The 26,489-nt window shown below is 46.2% G+C and overlaps 1 protein-coding gene, 1 long non-coding RNA gene and 1 other non-coding gene across 4 annotated transcripts in view; 2 read left to right on the forward strand and 1 right to left on the reverse strand.

Annotated features, from left to right (window-relative positions):
* Nucleotides 1-3,281: 3,281 nt before the first annotated feature.
* On the reverse strand, nucleotides 3,282-3,354 carry TRNAM-CAU (transfer RNA methionine (anticodon CAU)). Its single transcript has one exon. It is a non-coding gene; the product is annotated as a tRNA-Met (tRNA).
* A 7,454-nt stretch (nucleotides 3,355-10,808) lies between these two features.
* LOC146203085 (uncharacterized) lies at nucleotides 10,809-16,572 on the forward strand. Of its 2 annotated transcripts, none has more exons than XR_014702332.1 (3): nucleotides 10,809-11,460; nucleotides 15,030-15,151; nucleotides 15,801-16,572. It is a non-coding gene; the product is annotated as an uncharacterized LOC146203085 (long non-coding RNA). The 2 variants fall into 2 exon arrangements; XR_014702331.1 differs by having other exon boundaries at nucleotides 10,813-11,396.
* Nucleotides 16,573-18,918: 2,346 nt separating this feature from the next.
* Nucleotides 18,919-26,489, forward strand: part of LOC146203086 (DNA-directed RNA polymerase III subunit RPC4-like) — a 113,358-nt gene continuing 105,787 nt past the window's right edge. The window contains exon 1 of the mRNA XM_084588511.1: nucleotides 18,919-19,033. The gene's annotated coding sequence lies outside the window, so the exon portion shown is untranslated. The remainder of the gene's footprint in view (nucleotides 19,034-26,489) is intronic.

Below are 26,489 nucleotides of genomic sequence, written 5' to 3' on the forward strand. Positions count from 1 at the left end.
CTCGAACGACTTCTTTAACGCCTTGCCAATCTGCGCAAAAAACTGCGATATCATCTGCATAAGCCAGTACTTTTACCTGCATAGACTGGAGAGTGAACCCGTAGACATATTCATTATGTATCAATGATAACAGAAACGGCTCAAGATAAATAGCGAAAAGCAGAGGTGAAAGTGAACAACCTTGCCGTATTGAAGAACAAACAGGCACACATTCTGATAACTGCCTATTCACAATCATACATGCGACACAGTTTTCATACGCCATCCACACACTTTGATATCACCGAGCCAACATTTACATGTTCTAGTATTGCGAAAAGAATTTCGTGCGACACTCTATCGAAAGCCTTCGCAAGATTAAGCTGCATCATAGCAGCTCGTTCTACGAAGGCGTCACAACATTCAAAAACAATTCTTGCAATGGGAACATTTGTTCCGATGGTGCGGCCTTTAATTCCGCGTGTTTGGTGTTTCCCTACAAGGTCTTTTATAACATTTTGCACTCTTCTGGCAAGAATATTCATAAACGCTTTATAATCAACATTTGTGAGGCTTATCGGACGATAAGCCCCAACCGACAGCAATTTAGTCTGGTCCTCGCTTTTAGGTATTTTCTTTGTGCCATAAATTTCGGTAAAGACGCAATGAAGAACCTGAATGATTTCTCCTTTGAAACGCTTATCGAAGTCAGCACCTAAGCCGTCTAGACCTGGAGATTTTTCAGCACTAATTCTTCAATATCTTTCAATTTTTCTCATGCTGATTGGCCTCTTCAGATTCCTTTGTTAGTTTGCTCTTCTAGCTTCAGCATGCGGGACAAGAACGTACAGGTGCGGACATAACGGAGCATATGCTTTTTCGTTCAAAATAAAATCACCCCTCCTACACTACAGTTAAGAAAACATTTGTCCAAGTGAAAAGGCACTGGCGTCTACTATCGATTCGTACATACCGCGACTGCCAGTTTCAATTATAGTAGGCGTGAAAAATGTTTGAAGAAAAGAGAGTGCTCGGTTTACTTTTGTCCACACCTGTATTTCTAAATCCCTCTTCTTGGATGTGTTGTCGCCCAAGCGATTCCCGGTACTGCTCAACAAAAGTTGACTGAATTATGTCAGTGTCATTCGTTACCTCATTTTTGTACTTTATTTGTTTGATTTCATTCCAAGTCGCGTACTTCTTTTCGTCACTTCTTAGTGGGCACTTCAGGGACCCTCGGCACGCACGCGTATCATGGCAGCTCCGTGTTTGTTTTTACTGGTAACCTCAAGCTTACTTTTTCTTTCTCCTATTTCTTTCTTGTACATTCGTACGTTTTTCACGGCCACGGTGTAAGAATAATTATTCAGAAAGAAAAAGAGAAGAGGGACTCTTAGATGTCTCTTCAGAGGGAATGACGAAAGCCTACTCTTCCTCTCCTATTATTTGCCTCTCATTGTTTGCCTTCTATTGATGTTCGTTGGAGCGCTACATATAATTATAATTGGTTTGGAAAGAAAAGGCGCAGTACCTGTCACACTTTCTCCGACAAGTGTGCGTTTGGACGGTACACCATCGCGTCTGTCGCGTGGCGTTCCTTGGCGCGCGTTCAAGTGTGAGGTTGCAGATGGCAGGAACGCTAGACAAGAATTTGGCTGCTGGTGACATCACTTCTCTGTCGACCAATCAGGTCACTCACGCGGACAGCTTTTGTTGACGACAGTATGAGCCATTAAGGGTGTTCGCCTTTCAGAATAGCGCCTTCCAGTAGTCAGAATAGCGTTATTTGCACAGATTCGCTGGGCGTACTTGCAGTTCCGAATTCCAGAAATGCAGTAATGCTGTTAGTTGGCTATATAATACACAATATAACAAAGATAACAACACAGGGACATAACATAACATTCTGTTGGGTGCCAAGTCACGTAGGAATTGACAGCAATGAGAAAGCGGACAATTGCGCCGCACAAGCTCGCAGTAAAAATATTGAGAAAGTCAGCATTCCGCCTGAAGCCAATCAAGTGTAAACAGAAAGATAAGTGGCAGTCTATGTGGAATAATGAAGAAAATAATAAATTTCGCCTGTAATAGAAGAATGGAAATCGAGCACACAGCGCTTCTTAGAAGTGACACTATGTCGTCTCCGTATAGGACACACATTTTACTAAAGGAGCACAATAAGCCCACTTGTGAATAATGCGGAGAGGAGTTAACTACATTCTAATTACATGCCCAAAACTTGAGTCACTGCGGAGAAAGCATTTTACTATTGTCCACAATCATGCCATCGCTTTCCACTCCACCTTCCTTTCCACCCCAGCTTACTTTTAGGAGAAAGCGCAATAGTAGACAAGTGCTTTTAGTTTCCTTAAAGGAGGTGACTTTCTGAACAAACTAGTCTTTAACACACCCGTTTTCCCCTTCTTTCATAAAACAAATTTTAACCTTGCTCTTGGTGCATGATGTCCTTAGTTGCTTATGCGCCAAAGAAAAAAAAAAAAAAAACAACACAGCACAGTTTCAAATTTGCAAGGTCATCTATTACACAAATCCACTTCGGTCGTTCTATCGAGGGGATTTTTTTTTTTTATTGCCGGCTTGACTAGACGGCTAAGCACTCGCTGGAAGAAAAGGGCTTTTTTTTTTTCCTTGGTCTGTAAATTGTCTTCTCTGTAGGAAACCGGACACCACTGAACACCTTTCTAGGATGCTGGGACGCGACTTTCCTATGGGACATCCTCTAACGAACTTTAAAAAAAAAAAAAAAAAAAATGACTTCCCGTTGTCGTCTCATGGTATCCGGTTCCTATACCTTGTTCGAAAAAGGACAGCGTACCTTTGGATATGTCTATGCTACTGGGATGCAACTGGCACAGAACCGGGTTAATTGAAAAAAATATGGGAGAGGCCTTCGCCCTGCAGTGGGTATTGTCAGGCTGATAATGATGATGATGACGATGCTACTGGGACTGCATTCTGTTGAATGTGCGAATGGCAGTTCGAAACGCGAGCGTGGCTGTTCGCCCTGCGAGGCGGTTTTTCATGAAGATTTATATCAGATGTCCTCGATAGCCAAAGGGAACAGCCCGAATGGATTTGTATAATGGATGACCTTGAAAATTTGAAATGGTTTTAATCAACGCTCCACCAAAAGTGGAAGTTTTTTTTTTAACGTACGTTGTACATGTGGTTCTACTGAGGCGGATGATTTGTTCTATCATTGGGCCATATCCTAGGGTGGAAATCCCCGTCACTGACGCCCAATGGCAAAAAAAAAAAAAAAAAAAAGGAAGAAACCGCCTTGCCCCGGGTGAGGATCGAACTCACGACCTTCAGATTATGAGACTGACGCGCTGCCTACTGCGCTACCGAGGCCTTATTTTTTTTCTTGATTGCCTGGTCTTGACATGAGAACAAAGTCAACAAAAATCACAAATGCTATTTACATACGCTATTTACATATGACACACTAAAATTCACGCATGCACAACAAAGGCTCTAGCCTTGAGAGCCACTCGGGAGGTTCAGCAGCAGCTTTCTGGATTGCCAAAAACCTGTCAACGCTTTCCCGAAAATAAATTCTGGCAGGCCGTGCATCTTTATCGCAATGGTAACCCGCCATTCTTGAGCGCCATATACAGTGGAGGCCATGAGCATAATTAAATCAAATAGTACCCCATCCTCACTTCCTATGCATAAGTACCGAATGCCATGCGGGTTTAGCAGCAAATCTTTCATTAGCGTTCTTTGTAATACATCCCAAATATATACCCCTTCTGTATCTATAATAGAGACCCTTTGTTTGAAAATACTCAAAAATAATAGCATTCAGGGATTCAAGGTACGAGCAGCCGAAGTAAAGCTGTTAGCGTATGCAGACGACATCGCTGTTTTTACCGATGACGAGAGGAGCATATTCCAAACTATGAAGTGTGTGCGCGAATTCAGTCCCGTCCCCGGTAGTGGAGTTAACTCGTCAAAATGCCTCTGACTTTGGCACGGAAGGTGGCCGTCTACGCCTGAACAGTTGGCCAGTGTGAACTGGATGACGATACCAGACAGGTACTTGGGAGTTCCGCTTATGGCTTACCGTGACAGTGAACAGTATTGGAGAGGGCAGGTTCTTCTGAAAAGTGGAGAGGGACAACCTATCTATTTTTGCAAGGGCCACAGTTTGCAACTTGTTCTTTATAAGCAAGCTCTGATATGTTATGCAGGTGCTGCACTGTTCACGTGTAAGTATTAAGAAGCTGCACAGGACTTCCGCCGTATTTGTCTGGGTGTCTGAATGGGAGCTCTGCAGCCGGACCAACTTGTTCAGACGAGTAAAAGATGGTGGGCTATGATTGGGCCACCCGTTTTTGCGACAGTTGGTCAGTCGTTTTTTTTTTTTTTCTTTTCCTTTTTTTTTTCTTTTTTTTTTTTTTTTTTTTTTTTTTTTTTTTTTTTTTTTTTAGAGAGACACGACTGACCCTTTCTTACGCACCGTATGCCAATTCAGACTGAGGCGGCTGCTCCCGGAGTACGTTATGTCAACTGAACATTTTTCCGCAGGGATTAAGGGCTTTTATAGAGAAGTATCAAGCGTGCGGTTTCTTTCAGTGCGGATTTCAAGCGATGGTTTGGCGACAGCAAAACTAAAGAAATTGTACCGTGCATTGTGTGACATTATGTTCCCAGTGCCTTTGTACAGGGCCTTGTACAGTGGAGATTAAGAAGCTCGCAGGGGTCAATTGGATGCAGCTAGCACAGAACCGGGTTAAGTGGAGAAATATGGGAGAGGCCTTCGCCCTGCAGTGGGTATAATCAGGCTGATGATGATGATGATGATGATGATGATGATGATGATGATGATGATGATGATGATGATGATGATGTACAGTGGAGGCCCAGGTGCAGATGTTTTAAAAAGGGTAAAAAGAATGCAGGTGACGCCAGGAGCAAAAACCTTCTTTTTTAAATTGCACACCGGAACCTTGCCGGTAAAAACATTTTGGAGGAAAAGGGATTATTTATACCCTGGGGATCACACTGTTTAATATGCAGGAAGCCAGAAACAATAGACCATGTTTTTTTTTTTTTGTTGTTGTTTTCTTCAACTGCGCTACCGAGGCGGATGATTTGTCTTCACAAAGAGCCAAAGCCTAGAGTACAAACCGAGTTAAAAGCCCAAGTGGTCAAAAATTCCGGAGTCCTCCACTACGGCGTTTCTCGTAGCCTTAGTCGCTTTGAGGTTTTTGAACCCCACAAAAGGAACCAAACCTAATGCCCATTGCAAAAATGAAACCACCTTGCCCCGGGTAAGGATCGAACTCACGACCTCCATATTATGGCACTGACGCGCTGCCAACTGCGCTACAGAGGCAGATGATTTGTTCTCGCAAAGAGCCCAAGCCTAGGGTGCAAACCCAATTACTAATGTCCATTGAAAAAAAAATGAAACTGCCTTGCCCCGGGTGAGGATTGAACTCGCGACCTTCAAGTTATGGCACTGGCGCGCTGCCTCTGCACTACAGAGGCGGTTGTTTTGTTCCTATTTTTCTTTATTAGCGACATGGGATAGGTACAAAGCGTAATGGCAAAGCACGTCAGCAACATATTTACTGACGTGGCAGGTTTAAAATTTTTGCACCACCAGTTCATCAAGCACTCCAATCCATGTTGGCTGGTCAGGAAGTACACGATGCGCTTTTCTGAACCATATGACACTTTCAATGATGGGCTAACGCACAGATCGCACTTCGATATCTGGTTCAGCAAAGATGCAGTACAACGGTTGTTTTGTTCACGCAAAGGGTGATCTTCTAGAATGAAAACCCATCCGGTACTGCCCAGACTACGGTGGATGAAATGCGGGAGCAGACAAAAAAAAAAAAAAAAAAGAAAGAAATCGCCTTGCCATGATAGATATCGAACTTATCGCCTTAAGATCGAGACTGACCCACTGCCTACTTACTGCACTGCTAAGGTGGACGAATTGTGTTTGCAAGACCATAAAACGCATATTCTTGGTTTTGTTACTTCGTTTTAGCTTTTATTTTGCTTTTTGAGTTTTCCGTTAATAAATCGTTTTATATGTAGTCTCAAACACTATAGCCGCAAATTAAACCTCTGGAAACAAATTACTCGAGCACTCTTTGCTTTCGCGAGACTCAGCCTCATCACTCTGCGGTGGCCACATGAAAATCCTCTAATCCATAAAGACGCACGAAATAAGCTATATTAATGCTCTCGACCATGACGTAAATAATATTTCTGATAAAACCGCCACATATTTGTCGTATCACCGGAACAAGTCCAGAGCGAGCGGGCTTGTCCACACGATCATTACGCGTACTAGCTAGCTGAAGAGCGGCAAGTCGCCATCTAATTGCCTCAAACGCATTCCGCGCGTTGGTTGACTACTCTTATAGTCTGGGGGGAATTAAAAAAGTAGTAGAGACCGGAGCCGTTACGGTTAATCAGATTTCAGTAACTTTGAACGTATATTTGTCTTACATGTTCGAAAACAAGCATCTATCCACTGAGCCACACAATCGATGGGAATGGCGGCTTTCAACTGTGTTCGCACAAACGTTCTCGTACTTTCGTACATACGCTGCACGGAAGATCGCGCGTCAGGGAGTGTCTGACATACGGTCTGATTTACTTCACCGAGCCTGCCTCAAGTCTCGTGGGTACGAAGTGGCACTGCTGTAAAGACACCTGAATACATGCACTGGACCTCATCTAACGGGATGTTCTTGACGCCTGTTGTCGCTAGTGGCTAGTCATTTTCAATATTTCATTGCACAGTACTTAGAACACCGTATGCAGAAAATTTGCCTGTGTTTACCGAGTTCGCATGTGAACATCCCACCCTTTGGTCCGCGCTAACGAAAAAGGTGTAGTCCTTGACTGCCACATTTGTTGCAGCCGTCCAAGTTTTCCTTTCTGCCGGCCACCGTTGGCGCGCGTACGTTTCTTGATCACTAAAGCCAAAACTTCCCCGGCAATAACGTCCAAGCTTCGCAGAAGTATCATTGATGCCTACAGCACCTTATCGCGATAAATATATCGCGGACTCTGTAGCACTGCTGTTTTCTTTGTCCCTGCAGATAAATGCCGGTCCGGCGTATGAAAACCGTTGTTGCCCCCCATAAAACCCCGTATAGCTAACTATAAATGCCGGTCAGAAAATGCACTAGATGAAACGTTCAATTTCTCGAAAGCTTACTTCATCCTCGCCAGGGTCAATAGTCTTGAACTAATTCTTTCTCCGATCTACAGGTCACCAGGCAAAAACCTTCAAACATTTCTCGATATAGCCTTTGAGGAAATTAATTTTCAGCTAACCTTTTCGTCCCTTCCTCTTAGTGTTTCTCCAAGTAAGAGGCCAGCATGTCACGAGGCTTGCGGGTATACTGCCGAGGATGGCCGTACTCTCCTCAACGTGGATATTCGTGCGATGCTGCCCTCTTGACTGAGCAAGAGAGCCCTCTAGTTCTCCAGTTCATTTAGCGTAACCGGTTCTGAAAAGAAGCTTAATTGGCGGCACCTCGGCATCGATGGAGCATCACAGCAACCGTGCGGCATCAAGTTCAAGACCAGCAATGCCGTACACCGCCTGCCGCGCGACTTTCGTCGGCACAGAAAATAGGCTAGACGAGCTCCTGCAGCATAAACCACTCCCACGCTTTCCAGACTACGTGATTAGGTGGCAAGGAGCCTATATAGAGAGAGCACAGGAACCGAAGCTGCGATTCTTTATGTTGCTGGCCGGTAACGTGATCACGGAATGTTCCCCCGGGACGACTGGATGGTGACGCTTAGCTGATCGTCTCTTTTGCGGGGGAAGCGGGACGGTTGCGACTGGAGTGCCTCGGAGAACGTTCTTGTTTCCCGAGGCACGGGCTCAGTTCTGAACGTATACGATCAGTGCGCTGGCAGACGCTGCAAATCGCAGATATTTACGCTGCCCGAATGGCGTCTCCTTGGAGCCCACATTCATGAAAATATGAATGTATGCTGACCTTGTACACGCGACCGGCTTTCCGTGTCCAAAACTTTATAAAAAGCTAGCCTGACATGACGGAGTAGAGCTGTTGGTGCGCCGTGTCTTAACGCGCTCACTTCATCCGTTTTTCTTCCTTGGTTCTCATCCGAAATTCTTCTGTATTGCGTGTGATAATGTTACGGACGAAGGAGGAAGAAGAGGGCAGTGGCGTAGGCAAGAGCGCTTGCGCTAGGCCCGCTCACAGATTCATTAAACGTCATCTCACGACCATCGAGCATCTTCTTTCTGTCCTCTGTTCTCCTGTTGTCATCGCTTGCCGTCACGTAACATTTGGTTGTAGGTGCGGCGTACGTCATCCCCATCCTCGCCTTGGAGCATCGACGCCATCTGAGCCGGGACCATCAACCAAGGGACCAGGGACATCGCCGAGCAGCTTCGCCCCAGCCCTTCCAGCCCAGACCTGGCCAACTACCACTTCCCAGCCCCCAGCCCGGACCTGAAGACAAGAACAGGCAGACCAATCAGAACCGAGACGAAGGACCCGAAAGACCCGAATGACCCGAAGGAACCGATGGACACGAACACGCAACCCCCGCCCAAGCTGCCCGACGAGACCTCGAGCCATCGGTCCCATGGACTCTGGTGACGAATGGTTGACAGCTCTAGGAAAGGCGGATCACCCACGCATCAGACATCGTTGTTGTTGTTGTTGTCCTCTAATGTGATGGCACATACCCACACAGGGGGATCGGCCAAGAATTGGGGTGCAGAGGTATTAGATTTTAAGATGTATAACTACATCGGAAAAATTAAAAATAGAAAATAAAAGCTAGGGAATAGAAAAGAAGACATCGTACCGGCAAACCGTTCTATTCTAAATTCTTGCTCTTCAAGCATCTAGACACGCCCATCATCACGTCATGGAATCATCATCGGTAAACTTCCTCGTCTACGATCGGCACGATCGCTCGGTGGCCCGGGTCATGTTACGGATGAAGGAGGAAGAAGGGGGCAGTGGCGTGGGCAGGAGCGCGCGCTGGGCCTTCTGTCCTTTCTTTCTGTCATCTGTTCTCCTGTTGTGATCGCTTGCCGCCACGTAACAATATAATAGATTTTGCTCGTTTTTTTTTACCTGTATAATATTTTCCTTTTGCATGGCGTAGGGCCATCTTCCTCTCCACCATCTTCCTGATAGTGTCTAAGTATCGATTGACTGTCATGCATAGGGATCATAAGCGCTGGCACAGCATAACTTTAACTCGCGTAACGTTTCTGTGGGCTCCCGCGCGTTACATAAGGCGGTCTGTTATTATTCTGAGCCATTGACACCATCTCAAACTCCAGCAGTTGGTGTGCTCAGCAAGTGATGTGCGAGGAGAAAACCTTAATTCACTACTAACCTTCAGCTGCAGTAATTTTACATCGCACAGAAGGATTGAAAACTGAACTGCAGGTCTACATCTACACTCTACTTTCAGCCTGGCGAATCAACTTGGATCCTGGTGTGACCCAGTCTCGGCGTTAAGTCAAAAGAGAGCATTCAAAGTTTCTCAAGGACACTAGTCTTCAACGCACCCTGCGTGTCGGCGGGCATTGTGCGTGTGCTGGATTTTTGTATGAATGCCTTTCGATTTATTTTTTCTCATCCTCATCGGGGGTATACCTTGTCAAGTAAATTGTCAGGTTGACATCTCCAGACACCACTAAAAAAATGCCTTTTTTCTCCTACGGAAACTTTACTCAGAATGAGTTAAGTCTTCATTTTTCTCTTTTCACCATTCATTCCTCTTTCTTCCCTATATTTTTTTCCTTTTTTTTTTCGTTGTGTTTGTCTTCCTTTACTATTTTTTTTTTATTTCCTGCTCTTTAACGTTTGCCCTGTCTTTCTTCGTCTCTTTCTGCCTTCCGCTTCTTCTCTCTTCTTCCTTTTTACCCAAGAACAGCATTGTTTCCTGTCACTGTTGCATTATCTGATGCCTTAAAGTTTGCACTAATTTAAATCAAGAATGACTGTTATCCACAAATACGGACAACAGACAGCATTGTTTTTGCATTATGAGTGCTATTGACCCGACAATACACACGTTGGCGCTGTTCCTGGCTGGTGGTGGAGTCTTAGTCTAGATAGACGCTGTTGGAAACTATATATATATGCATGGTCTGCAGCGGTGTGATCTAATTTGGCTTTTCCTCTTTTGCGTCCGTGCGACTTGTCAGCATGCTTTCAGATTTTCCTTTCTCTTGGCTACGCATGGCGCTGATTTCTTTCGGTAGACGGTTTATTCAGACGTAGCCGGCTGCTAATCAGCGGTTAAGCTGTCTTTTTGTTCTCCATTGCATTGCTTTCGACTGGCTTTCAAAGTCGAAACTTTTCGGAAGTCATTGGTGTGTGTGTGTGTCGCGTCGAGTGCATTTTGGCTGCCCGAGTTCTTTTCGTATTGGATCCATATTAGTAAAAGGTTTCCGATCTTCGCCGAGTAGGCAAGTACACAATCAACAGAGACGTAATTAAAACAAAACACGAGCACACACAAGTTATCGGATGCACTCTGAGACCAGACCCATTCGTTTACAACATAAGAATACATTTGCACCGGTATACGACATTCTCAGTGTTCGAAGCGTGGAGCTATCTTTTCAATGTTCCAAGTCCTTCTGAGATGCTCTGCACCAGGAAAAGTTGGGAAATCTTTCTTCGACATCTACAAAAATCATATTATAGGTCGTCCCAAGTTCATTTTAGGGGATCACCTAATGTTTAAACTTGACCGTGTTCTATATTCTTTTTTTTTTCTATTAGAGCTATATTATCACTTTATTTCATCGACACAGCGTTCCATTGCAACATCAGTCTGTCCCTGGGAGCTGAGGGCATGATTGAATGTGCAGTGTATCCAGAGCTTCGTCTCCCCTTGCTGTATAAACGGTGTGCATTTAGGCTGTTGGGAGAACAGCTTATCACAAGCTTACTTTCGATTCAGCAATGACTTAACTTTAACATGATTCGTCCTTATTTTTCACTTTAGTTATTAAATTACATCGCACTATCCACTCCCATGAAACAGTGCATGAATCACATTTATTATTGTATTCCTTGTACACTTCACCAGGTTTTATTGGACATATAGACGAATACCAATATTAGACACCTTGAAAACCCATGTTGGTCATTAACCTTGTCATTGGCGCTATTTAATTGGCCTCAGCAACCAGTCATCATCACTCATATTCAGATATGTGGCACGTGTAAAACGCCCGGTTATCTCCCCAGGCCTGGGAGCACGTCTCGGACCATGCCCAGAGCGTGGTTGGCCAGCTGCTGAAGAACAACCCCGAACACCGACCGAGCGCGGCCCAGCTGTTGGAGCATCCTTGGTTTGCAGCGGCTACGACCGCCCGGATGGTGTCCGCGCCGCCTCAGGTGCGGGTTCGCAGGGTCGCAGCTCCTTTTCTCCTGTCCATGGGGCAGCGTATGTTAGTCGGCGGTGGGTTGAAACTTCATTGTGGCACCTTGTCGCTGTACTTTAACTGAGGCGGAGAAAGAGAAGACATAAGGCGGTTTACATAAAGCGGTTTGTGAACGCTTCACCGCACCGCCACTGCAAGTCCGACGATCGTGTCGGACCGGCGTGTGTCCTGCTGGCCGAGTGGACGATGAAAAAGGAGCTCGGCGTGTGCGGATGGCCTGGTGCAGTAACGGATACAGGACAGTCTTTATTCTCAAACGCACGAGGACGGAGAGTTGGGAAGTCGTGGCCTGAGCGCCATGTCATCCAGCGACTGCCGGTTGGCAGGAAAGCCGACAAGTGAAGCAGCGTAGGGGGTCACTGATCGCTTGCATGGTGGGAACATACCGGGAAATTGGGGACCGATTTCCGGCGCCTTATGTTGCGAGTCCTTTCTGTATTCGTCTTTTGTCTTCCTCTGTGTGGCGTTTCGCAAATTGTGGAAGACCACCCGCATGTGCGGCATCTACAACCGGCTGCGCATCCGGTGGGAGCGCAGCATGGCACCGAAGTGCCACCGCCTGGGTAATGCCTCCTCGTAGACGGAGCCTCGGGCGTTTCCTTTCCATCGTGCCCTGCCACGAGTGGTCTTGGTTCAAGCCCACGGGTCCGCAAAGTTCGAACGGAGCTTTTGCTCGTTGTGTGCCTCTGTGTTATTGTTCTTCTCGTCCTCCGCTGTTCATGTTTTCACTGCTTGTAAATAATCAGTTCAGACGGTTAGGCCATGCAACCTTCCGAGCTTTTTCTCCCTTTCTCTCTCGTTTACTGCATCGCCTGCCAGTAAACACGGGCATGCAAAAGTCGAAATGTTATCGTGATGGGTAAGGCGCTGTGTATTTAGGACAACAGCGTTAACTTGGGACATGGAGACATCGACCGAACGCAAAGCAGCTGTCGATTTCTCGCTTGCTGGAGAGCAAGTTTTATGCAAGAACGATGGAGGGTATGTTTCCCCTGAGTGAAACGTTGTCCCGAGAAAAATAGGACCCTGCTTCTCGTAAATCTGTATTTCTTTGGGGTTGTCTGCACGTACGCAATTTCAGTGTTAGCGGGGCAGAATAATTGCGGTGATAAATAAAAGTGCCTGTTGCGTAAGGGAGGCTCTTTGGCCTAAGCGGGGTATGAGTCAAACGCCTGAGGCGAAGAGGGCTGCGTCCATATTTCTCCGCCATTCGTTATTAAAGTGTCATCCTTCCTCGTTTTTTTTTTCCCCGCTATTTATTAGACGTACATCACCACCCTTTAGAAAAAAGGCCGATCACTCTCAATTCTCTGGAGTTAGGAGGGTGTGCACTCTCACTTCTCTGGAGTTAGGTTGATTGTGAGGTGTCCCCTTTCGAACATATTGCAACGTTCTTGTTTGCTTTGTAGTTGCATCCTTGTGTCTGTCCACTGTTTTATTTGTCGCGCATTAACGGAGTGCCATTCGCCCTACACGCCGCATTTTTAATTTTCGCTTTTGACGCTTAATTTCAATGATGCTGATGTTTTCTGAAAGATACTATACTCGTTGGTTTTTGTGGCGCTGTATAATTAGGCACCTTTGTGTGCTCTCACGTGTGCGTGCGTGTGTGTGTGCGTGTGTGTGTGTGCGTGTGCGTGCGTGTGTGCGTGCGTGTGTGCGTGCGTGTGTGCGTGCGTGTGTGCGTGCGTGTGTGCGTGCGTGTGTGCGCGCGTGTGTGCGCGCGTGTGTGCGTGCGTGTGTGCGCGCGTGCGTGTGCGTGCGTGTGTGCGCGCGTGCGTGTGCGCGCGCGTGTGTGTGCGCGCGTGTGTGTGCGCGCGCGCGCGCGCGCGCGCGTGTGTGTGTGTGTGTGTGTGTGTGTGTGTGTGTGTGTGTGTGTGTGTGTGTGTGTGTGTGTGTGTGTGTGTGTGTGTGTGTGTGTGTGTGTGTGTGTGTGTGTGTGCGTGTGTGTGTGCGTGTGTGCGCGCGTGTGTGCGTGCGTGTGTGCGTGCGTGTGTGCGCGCGTGCGTGTGCGCGCGTGTGTGTGCGCGCGTGTGTGTGCGCGCGCGCGCGTGTGTGTGTGTGTGTGTGTGTGTGTGTGTGTGTGTGTGTGTGTGTGTGTGTGTGTGTGTGTGTGTGTGTGTGTGTGTGTGTGTGTGTGTGTGTGTGTGTGTGTGTGTGTGTGTGTGTGTGTGTGTGTGTGTGTGTGTGTGTGTGTGTGTGTGTGTGTGTGTGTGTGTGTGTGTGTGTGTGTGTGTGTGTGTGTGTGTGTGTGTGTGTGTGTGTGTGTGTGTGTGTGTGTGTGTGTGTGTGTGTGTGTGTGTGTGTGTGTGTGTGTGTGTGTGTGTGTGTGTGTGTGTGTGTGTGTGTGTGTGTGTGTGTGTGTGTGTGTGTGTGTGTGTGTGTGTGTGTGTGTGTGTGTGTGTGTGTGTGTGTGTGTGTGTGTGTGTGTGTGTGTGTGTGTGTGTGTGTGTGTGTGTGTGTGTGTGTGTGTGTGTGTGTGTGTGTGTGTGTGTGTGTGTGTGTGTGTGTGTGTGTGTGTCGAAGTATGCGCATGCCAGGTTTCATTTTATCTCGATGGTGAATAGCATACTTGGTACGTTGGTCACTAGAAAACACAAACACGAAGGAGACACCACATGCGCATGTGTTGTCTCCTTCGCATTGTCCGTGTTTTCTAGCGCTTAAGTATTCGACATATTTGCTCACGTGCAGTGATCTTTGTGTTGAGCACTCAAGCGGTCCTGCGCAACAGTTAAAAGCGAAGTTAGAAAATAGTTGATATGAGACAAAGTGCATGCTTTTTATTTTGCACGCGCTTGTGGCTGGGCTTCTGAGCAGGCACTGTCTATCCTGGCCGCTGCGCCTTCTTGCGTACCGCGCAGTGCTTCGCTCTGTACAAGACTGCGCATGAGTGCTTAATTGGCAGGTGCCTTCGACCGCTGCTGCGTCACGCATTTTTACCTGCAGTGAGCTTACGGATGGAACAAAGCTATTCGAAAACTTCAACGGTGTTGCAACAGAGGACAAAGAAAGAACTGTGGTCTTTTTCCCCTGTCGCAAGGGTGTTGAATTTTTCGAAAGAAAAAAAAAATGCACCAACTCGCTCGAATTTTCGTTTTGCTAACCCTAGGGAGCAAAGCTGTTGTTTCTCTTGAATCATGACTGAATTCGTGAACCGAAAATCGCGACCATTCGTGCAACTCCGGTGTACAGTCACGAGCAAAATTAGGAGGGACCGTCAGTGTAAAAGTTCAATATTTCAGGTTATTTTTTCCACTACGTTACATAATTACTTTAGGATACAGTACGCTGAAAAACATCTCGCGTCTACATAATTCTGCTTGCTGAAGTCACGTTGGCTCAGGCTCGTTTCAAAGTAAAAATTCTTTCTGTGTGTTTTGTTTTGTTTCTTTACCAACTTTCTGCCACGTTCAGTTCAATTTATTACCTTTAAGTTTTATCGTAAGGGGGCATTACATGAGGAATAGCTTTGCATACTAATAACAAATGTCTCGTGATACGTAATTGTTGAACAATATGGTCAGTTTAAAATGCGTAAAACATTCGTTGAGAACTGTGTTCTGTCTGCTTCTTTTATTTTCAGGCTCAAAACAGTTCCTAGCAGGCCGCATCAACCTGCAACTAGACCCTTTTGACGACAGCCATGTGTTTTGACATTGCGAGCCGCAGAAGGTAGTGCATTGATCACAGGACCTACTTTAAATGGTACGTATGGATGGGAAGTAGAATGGAGAGCTAGCTGTCGCTGCAGTTTGCAATAAGCCTTGTCTGAGAGCCCCACGAGTGCCGCCGTATGGTTTAAAGAAGGCAACAGCCCATGCAGCTAAACAATTCGACTAGAACATAAGCGTGCCTGAACACCTGCATGCAAAAGCGTTGGCGCGTTTGTCTGAGGACAGAACGTATTTCCTACATAATCTTAGTCCTCATCAACTCGCACGTGTTCTTGAAAGAATCGGAGCTAGGTAATCGGGCTCTGACCGACCGTCACGGACGGAAAATTTATCCCCTTTATAAGCGTGTGAATCTAGAGAGCTGCAGCTTGTCAGTATTGCGCACCCAGAAGGGGGGGCGGGGGGGGGGGGGGGGGATCTGCTTTACTCTGTAACTCATCGCTCTATTCACCAAGGGCTGCAGCCGTTAGTCAGTGAGGACAGCCTGGGAGACTACAGTCCCGCTGAGCCTGATGCCGAGATAAGCACACCTACAAAATCAGGCCATTTTTCGATGTGCCAGAGCCCAGGGTTCGATGTGGCAAAGTCCAGCCAGTCTGCAGCTGTACATACCACGGACGCCGTTGAGTGCTGCCTGCAACACCATTCTGAATGTGTCCTCTACGGGTTTTCTGTTTCAGATTGACTCTGAGGCCTCTCTGACGAGCCTCAACGCGCACCTGACGATCCGCGGGCACCGCATGGGAAGGCGTTCTTTTTATCCACCACCTTTTGACGACGACGTGTGCCTGCCACTGAGATTGCGCCAGCTCTCATCATGCATGCCTCGTCCGAGCAACCAAGTAGTTTATGTATACCTTATGGGGCGACCGTTTCGTCCCAGTTGTAGACTTGTTTGTTGTACATTCTACTCCTTTACATATAGCTCTTTATACAGCGTTACCCACGTGTTTTTGACCGCCGCGATATTTCGCGAGGAACCTGTGCGTTTTATTCTAGCTGACGACGTGCATTGACCAACTTAAGTGGCGCTGTTCGCCTAGGTAATACGATATTTTGTCCGCTTTGATCGTTATGACAACGGCCACTGTTTGCCGAGCTACTGTTACAAAGAGCGATTATTTTAAACGTTAGGAGTTGTTTAATTTTATTAAAATGTTTTGGTCGTCATTGTACCCGTGTTTGACTGTTAGTGAGAAAGGCATACGTATTATTTATTTTTGTAGGTATACTTTTAGTCACCCTAACTCCAGCGTGTGACTGTCAATGAAATAAGACAGGATGCTCCTTAGCATTATGCCAACTATAGACTCGAATAGGGTGTTTTTGCCCTGGTTATGTCCTCGCGTTATAGAGAGAACCAGCTAAACGTGTGCAGTAACTCTCTGACGACTCTTCCAGCAGCCGGCTGTATATTATACATATATGTCGAAAAATAAAATATATTTTATGCCTGATGACGGAGGAGTAAGCGTTATTCAGCGTCTATCTTCTTTTCGCAGATACGCTTGGCACTAGACGCGGTCATACTCCATTCTGAAGGCGGTGTCGTCTTCGGGGAGGTGGCCACTTCAGGTTTAACCTGCCCAGATCGAATTGTTCTAAAGTAGTATAATTTGCTCAGAAGGCTGAACAAAATACGCGACTCTCGGCGAGCTCAGGTTTGTCAATGTTTTCCGCATATTCGCCATTCAGTGGAGATACTATAGGCACAGGGGCAGATGCTTCGGGTGCGCACTGGTCGGCTGTGAAGGAAGCGTTAGGTTCACTCAAGTGTTGTCCGGTCTTTTGATGCGAAATCATTGTCTATAGACCGCCGTGGAGACGAAAACTGTCCGTCGACGTGTTTCATGTCGGTGCACGCCAGTGCAGGTGATGTCAGTGCAAGTTAAAAAAACCCAGATGGTCGACATTTACGGAGCCCTCCACTACTGCGTCCCTCATAGCCTCAGCCACTTTGGGAGAGGAAACGCTGCAAATCAAACCAAACTAGTCCTCGCCAAGAAAGAAAGCGATTCCATCGTAAAAGAAAAGCTGGTCGCGCTACCTCTCGCTTACCAAGGAGCGTTCGTTCAGTGCGGTAGTTGAACGTCCTTATGCAACCACCTCACACCGAGCGATTTGCAACAACGCGTTGCATTACAGCAACACTTAGTTAAAGCCTAAATTACCGCAACTAATTGGCACTGCTAAGTAGCCCTCCTCATAGCACCACTATTTTGTACCACTGGTAACGAGGACTTGACTGAAAACACATGACGCTGTGCCTATATTGCTCCGTGCGTCGAACAATCTGGAGTGCAGAAGGTCACGTGAGCTTAATCAGGGAAAGACTGCGTGTATCAGAAACGAGAGCACAACAAAAAGTTGGATCTGCTCGCCGCCACAGCGCTGAAACGCAATGGAACTGCACAGTCAGTTTCATGGTATCAAATCGCAATGTGAATTGTAAGTTCTCAAATAGTCTTTCATGCCCTCCTCGTTACTGATAAGGACTCAAAACAGCGTATGGGCTCTCATTTCCACCGCTCTGATTAATCGCCATTAACTTTTTTCGCCCGCACTTCCAAACGCAAGGAAACACCCATACGTGGCAAAATTAATTTGAAAGGATTAAATTACATGACTAATTACTGCTCCAAAAATAATTAAGTTACATTACAATTACGTCTGCTGAGTAATTCAATTACTTTTAAATTACTTTCTAGTTTTCATCCATGCATTCTTTCGTCTTCCCGCCAAATTTCGCCCCAGACAACTTTTCTCTCCCTCTTTACTACGGCACGTGTCATTACAAAATAAGACAACGGCAAGAAAAAAAAAAAAACGAGAAAAGAAGCATGGTCGAACACTCGCGAAATGAGCGGCGAACCCAGCGTCTTGCTGTCCCGGAGCTCTGCCGTTTGAATGTCCCGAAGGTGTGCTATTTATTGCTTCCATAGTTCAAAGAATCGGCCTCGGCACCTTTCGCTCAGTAATTTTCAGACCATGGACCCTCCCGCCTATCTCCCCTCACCCCAACCCTCCCTCGCCCCGTGGCGGCGAGTGCGACCAGGCACCACTGTGCCAACGCAACAGGGAGTGTTACTGCACGCTCCCAACTAGTTTCGAACTCCGGCCGTCTTGCACGATTTGTCCCTTCGTGCGGCCCTTGACGCCTGACATCCTGCTGCTTGGGGAATGGTTGCATAGGATAGCTGTACTAAGTTACCCGGCTACACAGGACACAGGAAGTCTCAGACGCAGAGACTCTCCTTTTGACGATCCATTACGCTGGCCCAGGCTCACCGCACGACGTTCCTGCTTTCGCGGCACACTCTCAGCGTTGTCTATTGAAAGAGCAGTGGTGCACTTTAGCAAAAGTAATTGCGAAAGGAATTAATTACTTCTGCTGCGAAATAACTGTCAAAAAGTAATTCATTACATTGCTAAATTACCAGATCGGAAAAGTAATTCACAACATTACAAATTACGAGAAAAGGTAATTAAATCACAGTAATTCAATTACTGCCATGCCTGGAAACACCTGTCGGAAAAGTAACAGCGAGAGCTCTGTACCACACCTCACTCCAATTCGCGTGATCGCCAGATAGCAACGACCATCTTTGCCGTGGAGGCTTTCGCGCTCTCCCCGTCGGTATGCCTGGAGTGTCGCGACGCGACAACTCGCACGTGATGTGCCGCTTTGTCTTCCTGCGGCTTCGCGTTACGCGCATACGAAGGCGGGCCAGCCGGAGAACACCCCCCGCGCCTTCTCCCTCGGCTTCGCTCGACGGAGAGTCGTGGAGTATTGCGCTGCCGCCTACAGAGCCCTTCGTATACGTCCCGCGACATCCTGTGCAGGGTGAGGCGTGCTTGACGAACTCCCCCAGCCTCGTCGGCTTCCTCGCAGCTTTGTGACGGCTACAAAGAGGTAAGCCTCGGCAGACGCAATATTATCGGGCTGGACTGAGATGCAAGCTGTACCATACGTTCCTTCAAGCTTCTGTACGCTGATCCATTTGAGGCGATGGTGTGGAACATGTTTCGACGTCATGGGACGTGCATAACGCATGCTACGCGTCGGTGCGCATCGATTTTTTTTTATTTATTTATTTATATATGTACGCCCGTTCAGGGCATTTTTGTAGACGGGGATACAGTATAAAAGCATACATCGTAATGCAGATGACAACTTACAAAAAAAAAAAACAATAAACAACAATAAAAATGGTAAAAAATACAACGCGTTCCATTACCGAGCGAACTCACAACAAAAGAATCATGAAAGCGTAAAGCATACTCGCTATCATTTTATTTTTTTTTTCTTGTGCGATAGTACGCTCAAAGCAGTAGAGATAAACTTTTTTGAAAACTGATCAAGAGTAGCTACTTTCACTTTAGATTACTGGTCTGCAAACAGCGTAAGAATCTTCTTATTTAGCGGCAATACTTGAAACTATTTTCATTTTTTTTTAAATTTTGCCACTCAAAATCCTAAACATTTTATTGCAACAGTAGCTTTTCACTTCATTATTTATTTATATACCCTAATGAGCCAGAGAAACATTACCTAGGGGGCGGGTTATGAATAAGAAACAGCAAAAAGCTCGGAGTCGAGTAAAACAGTTCAATAACAAGATACAAATAAAGCGAAAGTCGGGAGGGCAAGTGCACGCACCAAACACTGATAGTAAAAATCTAACAAATTAATGTTCTCAGCAAGAACAGGAATTTATTTTTTTAATTGACAACACATAAGTGCTAAACACAATTACGAGTTCTGTACGAGGTTGGTTTGTTCGAGCTGTAAACGAGGCTGCATCAATATTTCCTACGGCAGTAAGGTAGTCATAACCATTTATATTTATTGAATTAGTTACATTTTTTTCCCTTTTCAGGCGTTACAATAGAGGGCTGTGCCGTTGTTAAAAATTTCGCTACAAACATTTCAAACTCGCAACGTTTACAAAAGGCGTCAGTGGATTGAATGCGAATAATGTCAGGCGGGGTAAGTTGCCGCTCGCAAGCTGCCGGGACAAAAAGTAATTACCAAAAATCTTCACTAGATAAATACAGCTTTCTGATTTTTAGATAGCGATTCTTTTGTACTTAAGAAAAGTGTATAGTAGAAGTTCAACATTGAACGAAGTTTCACGAGCGTAAGCCATTGGCCGCAGCCGCCGTTGCTGCTGCCGCTGCGACCTTTTGTCGCTTCCGCGCTTGGTAATTTTTATTTTTTTTTTGCGAAGTTTATTGCCTCGAGGCATAAAAGGAATGCTATGATGGATGAAGGGTGTGGTCAAATAAATAAAAAAAGGTTGGCTGATGCAATGAAATCGAGGAGTGAACGATGATGCGGTCCCAGTGTCCAAACAGCATATGACTGCGGATTATGGGGGGAGAGGCCAGCTGCCACCAGGTGCCGGATCCGCGTTGGCTTCAACGCTGGACAATCCCACAGTAGGTGATGGATGTCAGCTTCTATATTTCTTGACTTGCAGATGGGGCACCCAGGGTGTGGGTATAAATACCAAAATTGTGGCCACTTTCGGATCACTGCTGGTGTTAGGGCCACCCCAACTCTAATCCTCCGAAGCGCCACCTCCTCTGCACGGGTTAGACCGCGGGGGAGGCTTACCGTACACGGAGGTATAAGAGCACGTGTACGGCGCCGAAGGTGCTCCTTTCTTGTTAAAAGCAGGGTGGCATTGTCCAATTTTATGAGGTTTGGCGATGTCGATGTTGAGTTTGAAAGGCGGGTCGCAGAATCTACTTGGCTTTGAGCACTTAAAAGGTCACGCGGAGTCCATTCAATACGAATTGGATTTGGTATGCGAGCCGCTAGACTGTGTATGTTCTGGCAGATTTCCGGGCTACTACTAACTCGTCTAAGTAGCTTTGTCACCTGGAGAGCATCTGTACGTATGATAATATGGGCCGAGAAGCATGGAAATGGCGGTCACAGAGCGAAGCGCCTCTTGCACTGCAAGCAGTTCCGCACAAAAAGAAGGTGGAGGTTCCGGTAATTGAAATGTTGACGTCTTGTTCAATGAAGATTTGCTAGGACAGTAAACTGCTGTTATCACTTCACAGGCTTTGATGCTTGCGTCGACGTAAATTATAATGGAACCATGTGGCAAGCGGGCGTCCTGTTCCATAATTCGGTCGCGAAGTGACGACGCCGTTTCCTGTGTTCTTGGTCGGCGTAAATCAGTTGGCTTGTTATCGCTCAGCTGTACAAAACGCCAAGGAGGAAGAACTGGCAGGGGCGGTGGTAGTATTGAATGTTTCGAAGCATAAGCCTTCAGAGCGCACGTTGCGTGAGAGAGTGTGGCCTTAAGCTTGCGTGCATCACGTCGCTGCTGCACCAGTTCATCTATTATGTTTAGTTGTGCGTTTTCTTGGAGCGCCACGACTGGTGTAATGCGAGGGAGGCAGGTAATGACCCTCATTGCCTCTCGATTTATAGCCTCAAGTCGATCCCATTGTGCCCTTGTCAAATGCTGAAATTGGGCTTGATAAACAAGGCGCGGTTGCACAACTGCCCTCACCAACTGTCGCGCAACATCTGAGCGAGCGCCGCCCATTTTTAGAGCAATGCGTCTAATTAAACCCAGTGTCTGTAACGCCTGTTTTTTAGCGCCAGACAGCCATGTAGTTCCAGTTCCTGATTCATGAATTGTTAAGCCCAATATTTTTACTGTTGGACTTTCCTGAAGTGGGGTTCCGGATAGATGTAGACGAATAGGAGTTGCCGATAGTTTACGGCGGCCCCAGCGGTTGGCGACTGATATGAACGTAGTTTTACTGGCGGAAAGTTCAAGGCCAATGGAAGATGCATATGTGCACGTAATATCTAAAGCTGATTGCAGGGCCGATGATTGAGTCAGTAGGTCGTTGTGTGTGCTCCACACCGTGATGTCATCAGCGTATATTAAGAATTTAACATCAGAAATTTCATGTAACCGCCATGCAAGTGAGATAAACGCAATATTAAATAATGTTGGTGACAACACCGATCCCTGGGGTACGCCGCGAAGAGGGACAAATGATCCTATGGCCTCGTTATTGAGGCGTATTGCAAATTGTCTACTTTCAAGGAAAGATTTTACAAAATTGCGTACTCTAAGTAGTAAATGAAGCATGTCAATTGAATCCAGAATGGCAGCATGACTGATATTATCGTAAGCCTTTTCTACATCCATGGCGAGGACGGTGCGTACATTGTGGCTGCGTGTTGATGATAAAACGGAGGACGCCAAGACAGCCAATCCGTCTTCTGTGCCTATAGATGGTCGAAAGCCAATCTGGGCCGGGTGGTAGAAACCGTGATGTTCAAGCCACCACGAGATTCGTGTGGCGAGCATTTTCTCAGCAATCTTGCAAATTGTTACTGTTAAGGAAATAGGTCGAAAGTTGCTTAGGTCTGTTGGTGCTTTCCCCGGCTTTGGAATAGGGATCACAATAGCCGATTTCCAGCTGTCTGGTACATCGCCGTCTAGCCATACCTTGTTAATGGTGTCAAGGAGTTGAGGAAGTGCATCACCACTGAGGTTCTTGTAAACCTCGTACGTAATGGAGTCCGGACCGGGCGCTGTCTTTCCGTTGGCTTCATATATAGCTGCAAGCAATTCGGGCATGGAGAATGGGCTCGCGATTCCCTCGGTGTCGGCAGCAGATGGCAGCTTGTCGACATGGGCTGGCATGCCCCACAAGTAAGGTCTTGTAACTGGTGCAGGCAACACGTGGTACTTGGGGAAAAACTTACGTGTTGCTTGTCTTGCGAAATCATTCGGAGACAAGTTTGCTGCAAAGCATGCTGTGGCCGCTGCATCAGGACGACGACAACTGTGCTCCATGGCATGGAAAGTTCGCCAAAGATGGGCATTCGATGACTGCGTGGAGAACTGCTCGCACCACAGGTGCCATTGTCGCCGTGAGAGATCACGCTCATACCTTCGAGCCTTAGCAGTAATGTAATTTAGTCTTGTACGTGCATGCGCAGAAGTTGGGTCTCTGGTTGCAGTCAATTCCGCTTGTCGACGAGCAGCCCACAAGTTGAGCAGAGGTACATCCGGTGTTGGTCGACCAACCTCCACCCAGTTAATAGTTGTAGCCTCATTTAGTGCTCTTTTTATGCGAGCCTCATTTAGTGCTCTTTTTATGCGGTCTAGAAGCGACGGTGCCGACTCCACAGAGTGGTTTTGAAGAATGGCGCGGAAATTGTCCCAATGGACAACTGTACACTTGCGGCGTAATCGTCGGGCCTGTGATGGATAGAGACCGATTCTTCTCGGCAACTGCATGGCTGGATTAGCTTCTTTTCGTTTAATGGTCTAGGAAGCCTGTCTGGTATTGCTGCGTTCTCTGTCTTTACCGAGAGTGGCTTCCTCTATGCCACGCCGCCTCTTTTTGTCACGCCACCTGGTGGATTTACCCATTAATTAATTCATTCCGGCACTATGCTCGCGGACCTCGCCCACATTCGCCCAGATGGCGTATGTGTATGGCGTATTTATCTAGGATAACTGAAGGAGCGGCGGAGATTGAAGTTCATGAAGACGACGATGTTTGCTGCACAGTGCGAGAGTGTGTTGCATTTAGAACTTTATGAGGACGGCGTTTTTTTTTTTTTTTTTTTTCTGCAGAGCGCTGTATAGTGTGTTGCAATTGTATTAAGCAAGGCATGATCAGCTGCGGTGATATCATAGTGTTCTCGTGCCTGGGACGAGGAAGCCAATATGTAAGTTCCGGCGTGGGTTTGATACCCAAACGCGGCAATGTTTTTTGCGGCGCATGCTGTGCGAGGTGCAGATGATACTGGCGCATGCGTAGTATACCCAGCTTGCGCAGATTAGTGACCTTGGAGATTGAAGACGATGCTTGCTGCACGGCGCGAAGTTTCAAAATGTTCGGAGCCAGATCACATTGGAAGTTGGCGCGAGAGAAGTACAGCTTCCGCACTGAAAGCGTAGGTTCAACAAACACTGCGCTGTTGATGGCGTTGGAGAATGTAAAGATTTGAAGAGATATGACTTGCGTTGACCAGGCCATGTGTGAGATGGCCAGTCCTAACATAGCATTTGTTTCGACTACCGACTTCTATACCTGCTACGGCATGTGCACCGTTTCCCTGCCGGCACATACAATTTTAAGTATAGAGAACGATTTTCTCACATCCACGTGCAGCGAATGCAAAGGCCGCAGGAAGAAATTCACAAAGATAAGAGGTGCGTAATAATTCATGCTTTGATTAGATTTTGATTAGATTGAAGGCGAAGAGAGGTGCACTATAGCGTCCAGCTGGGGAAGAAATCGCGAGTTTTCGGCCTGCATGCTATCTGAAAACCTTGAAACAAAGCACAGTCTGACACTCGTTAAAAAGACGCGCGATGGAAGCACAACGGTTCACTTCTACTCTGTGCGCAAAAGGGAAATTCACCTTTTCTGAAGAAAAAGGACCCCACGGGCTTCAATCTGAATTCATGAGCATTTGATCTCTTAATTGCAGTCAAAATTGTTAGGGCCCTCGCAATTGTCTTCCCGTCAAATATGGCCAAGTTATTTTCACACCCGAAGAACTCACATTTTATTCAATAAATTCGTCGATATCGGTAGCCCAAAATAGAGCGGAAATATTTCGAAGTGCACCCCGAAGCCAAGACGAGAGTATATACTTCTGCACAAAAGACATGCTAGTCCGAAAAATCGTATGCTTGCTTGCAGAAATACGATCATCCATAATTTATTCGCATCATCAAGGTAACTTACCGAGGTCATCTTGAATACAGTGCCAGTTCAGTGTACTTTTTACAGCCTCATTTGAAAACCCAGCCGATCAAATGTTAGAGGCAGTTAGGAGAGTAATGCTTATACAAGAAATTAACAGCGCCCAGTATGGTCTCGTGAGAAACGTCAAGCATGAAAGATCATAGATGATTTTCTGTTGCTTATTTCGACGTATTGACATATGTTCGACAGAAACATTTTTTAACAAACTGATAATTAACGGGTTCATATTTCGGGCATTGAGGTCAATAACCAAACGAAAATCAAGCTTTTTTTACGCTTAATAAATATAGCCAGAGTGTCTTCTAAGGAATGCAGATTAGAACGAATGTCCGTAATAAAATCAAATTATCAGGTCTAACAACATAAACTCTCCGGAATCTGTGATGATTTTGAAATATGTGATCATTATAATCAAGGTTATCCATAACTCTTCAGCAGATAAAGTGCTAAAAAAAAATTGTACTCAGTAGATTGCAATGCCCTATACTGGTACGGCTTTGGCGGCCTCCAATCCGCTGCCGAATATCTGATTGATTAAATAGGTTCGTTAAAGTATTCGTGCCGTGATTGTTCAGCGATCTTAAGGAACTGCTCAAGGATCTGATCATACCCAGTGGTGGACGGGCGTGGCCGCCAGGATAGATAACAATGACGTCAGCCGTGACGTTTAAACTTTGCGCGACAGAATTAGGCCGGCCGTATGTGTAACCATCGTTAGATGTTTATTTTTCGTTTTATCTCTTGTGCCTTTTGAGCTTCTTAGTGTAACACACGTCACACTGAGGTAACCTATACCAGTCACAAAGTATCTTATTTTCTGTCGCGCCCTAACCTACCACGTTGTCTCATTGGCTATGGCTACCGACTGATCTCAACGTCGAGATAATTACTGAGGCAGAGGAGGCCTCATTTCAGTGGAAGCAACTGTCTGCTGCACGATGTCAGTGCACTCTTAAAATCCCCAGATAGTCGAAACAAATCCATAGGTCTACAAAGCGGTGAGCTAAACCGCATATATAAGAAAAAATGTCACTTTCGGGGTGTTGTTATTCTAAAAAAAAAAAAATTACGAGGTGCGGTCAGTCAACTTGCTAGTTGAAAACACTACCATCATAGGTAGTACGAAAAGTGTTCAGTGAGTCGTCAAATGCAATTGAGGTTCAAGCTGTTTTCTTACTCATCCAGCTCTGTGTGTTTCTTTTTTCTTTTTTTTTTTTTAATATGCATTTTGACATCTCTGAAAGGTTATCGATGTATGCTGATATTGATGTTCTCTTGGCGTTTATACTCTAAAAAGATAATTACGGGACCCAAAAACATCCTAGCCCTTGGATTTCCAACACATTTTTTTTTTTTTCGTCAAACTGAAACACTGAAACATGTCAGCTTTGCTGTTATTTGAGGAGACCAGTGTCCCGCGAACGGATTTTGGCCACCAAGCGTATTTAGCTGCGGCCGCTAAAACTCGCGTCGCACCGAGAAAACTTCCAAGCAGGAACATACAGGATGCAGCTGCTTGACTAAAAGGTCGTTCAGGCGTTAAGTTAGGATTCGTGGTGAAAAATCACCATGCATGGTCAAAATACGTCATATTG

Source organism: Amblyomma maculatum, chromosome 1, assembly GCF_055883805.1.
Source record: "Amblyomma maculatum isolate TAMU_Amacu chromosome 1, ASM5588380v1, whole genome shotgun sequence".
NCBI lineage: Eukaryota > Metazoa > Arthropoda > Arachnida > Ixodida > Ixodidae > Amblyomma > Amblyomma maculatum.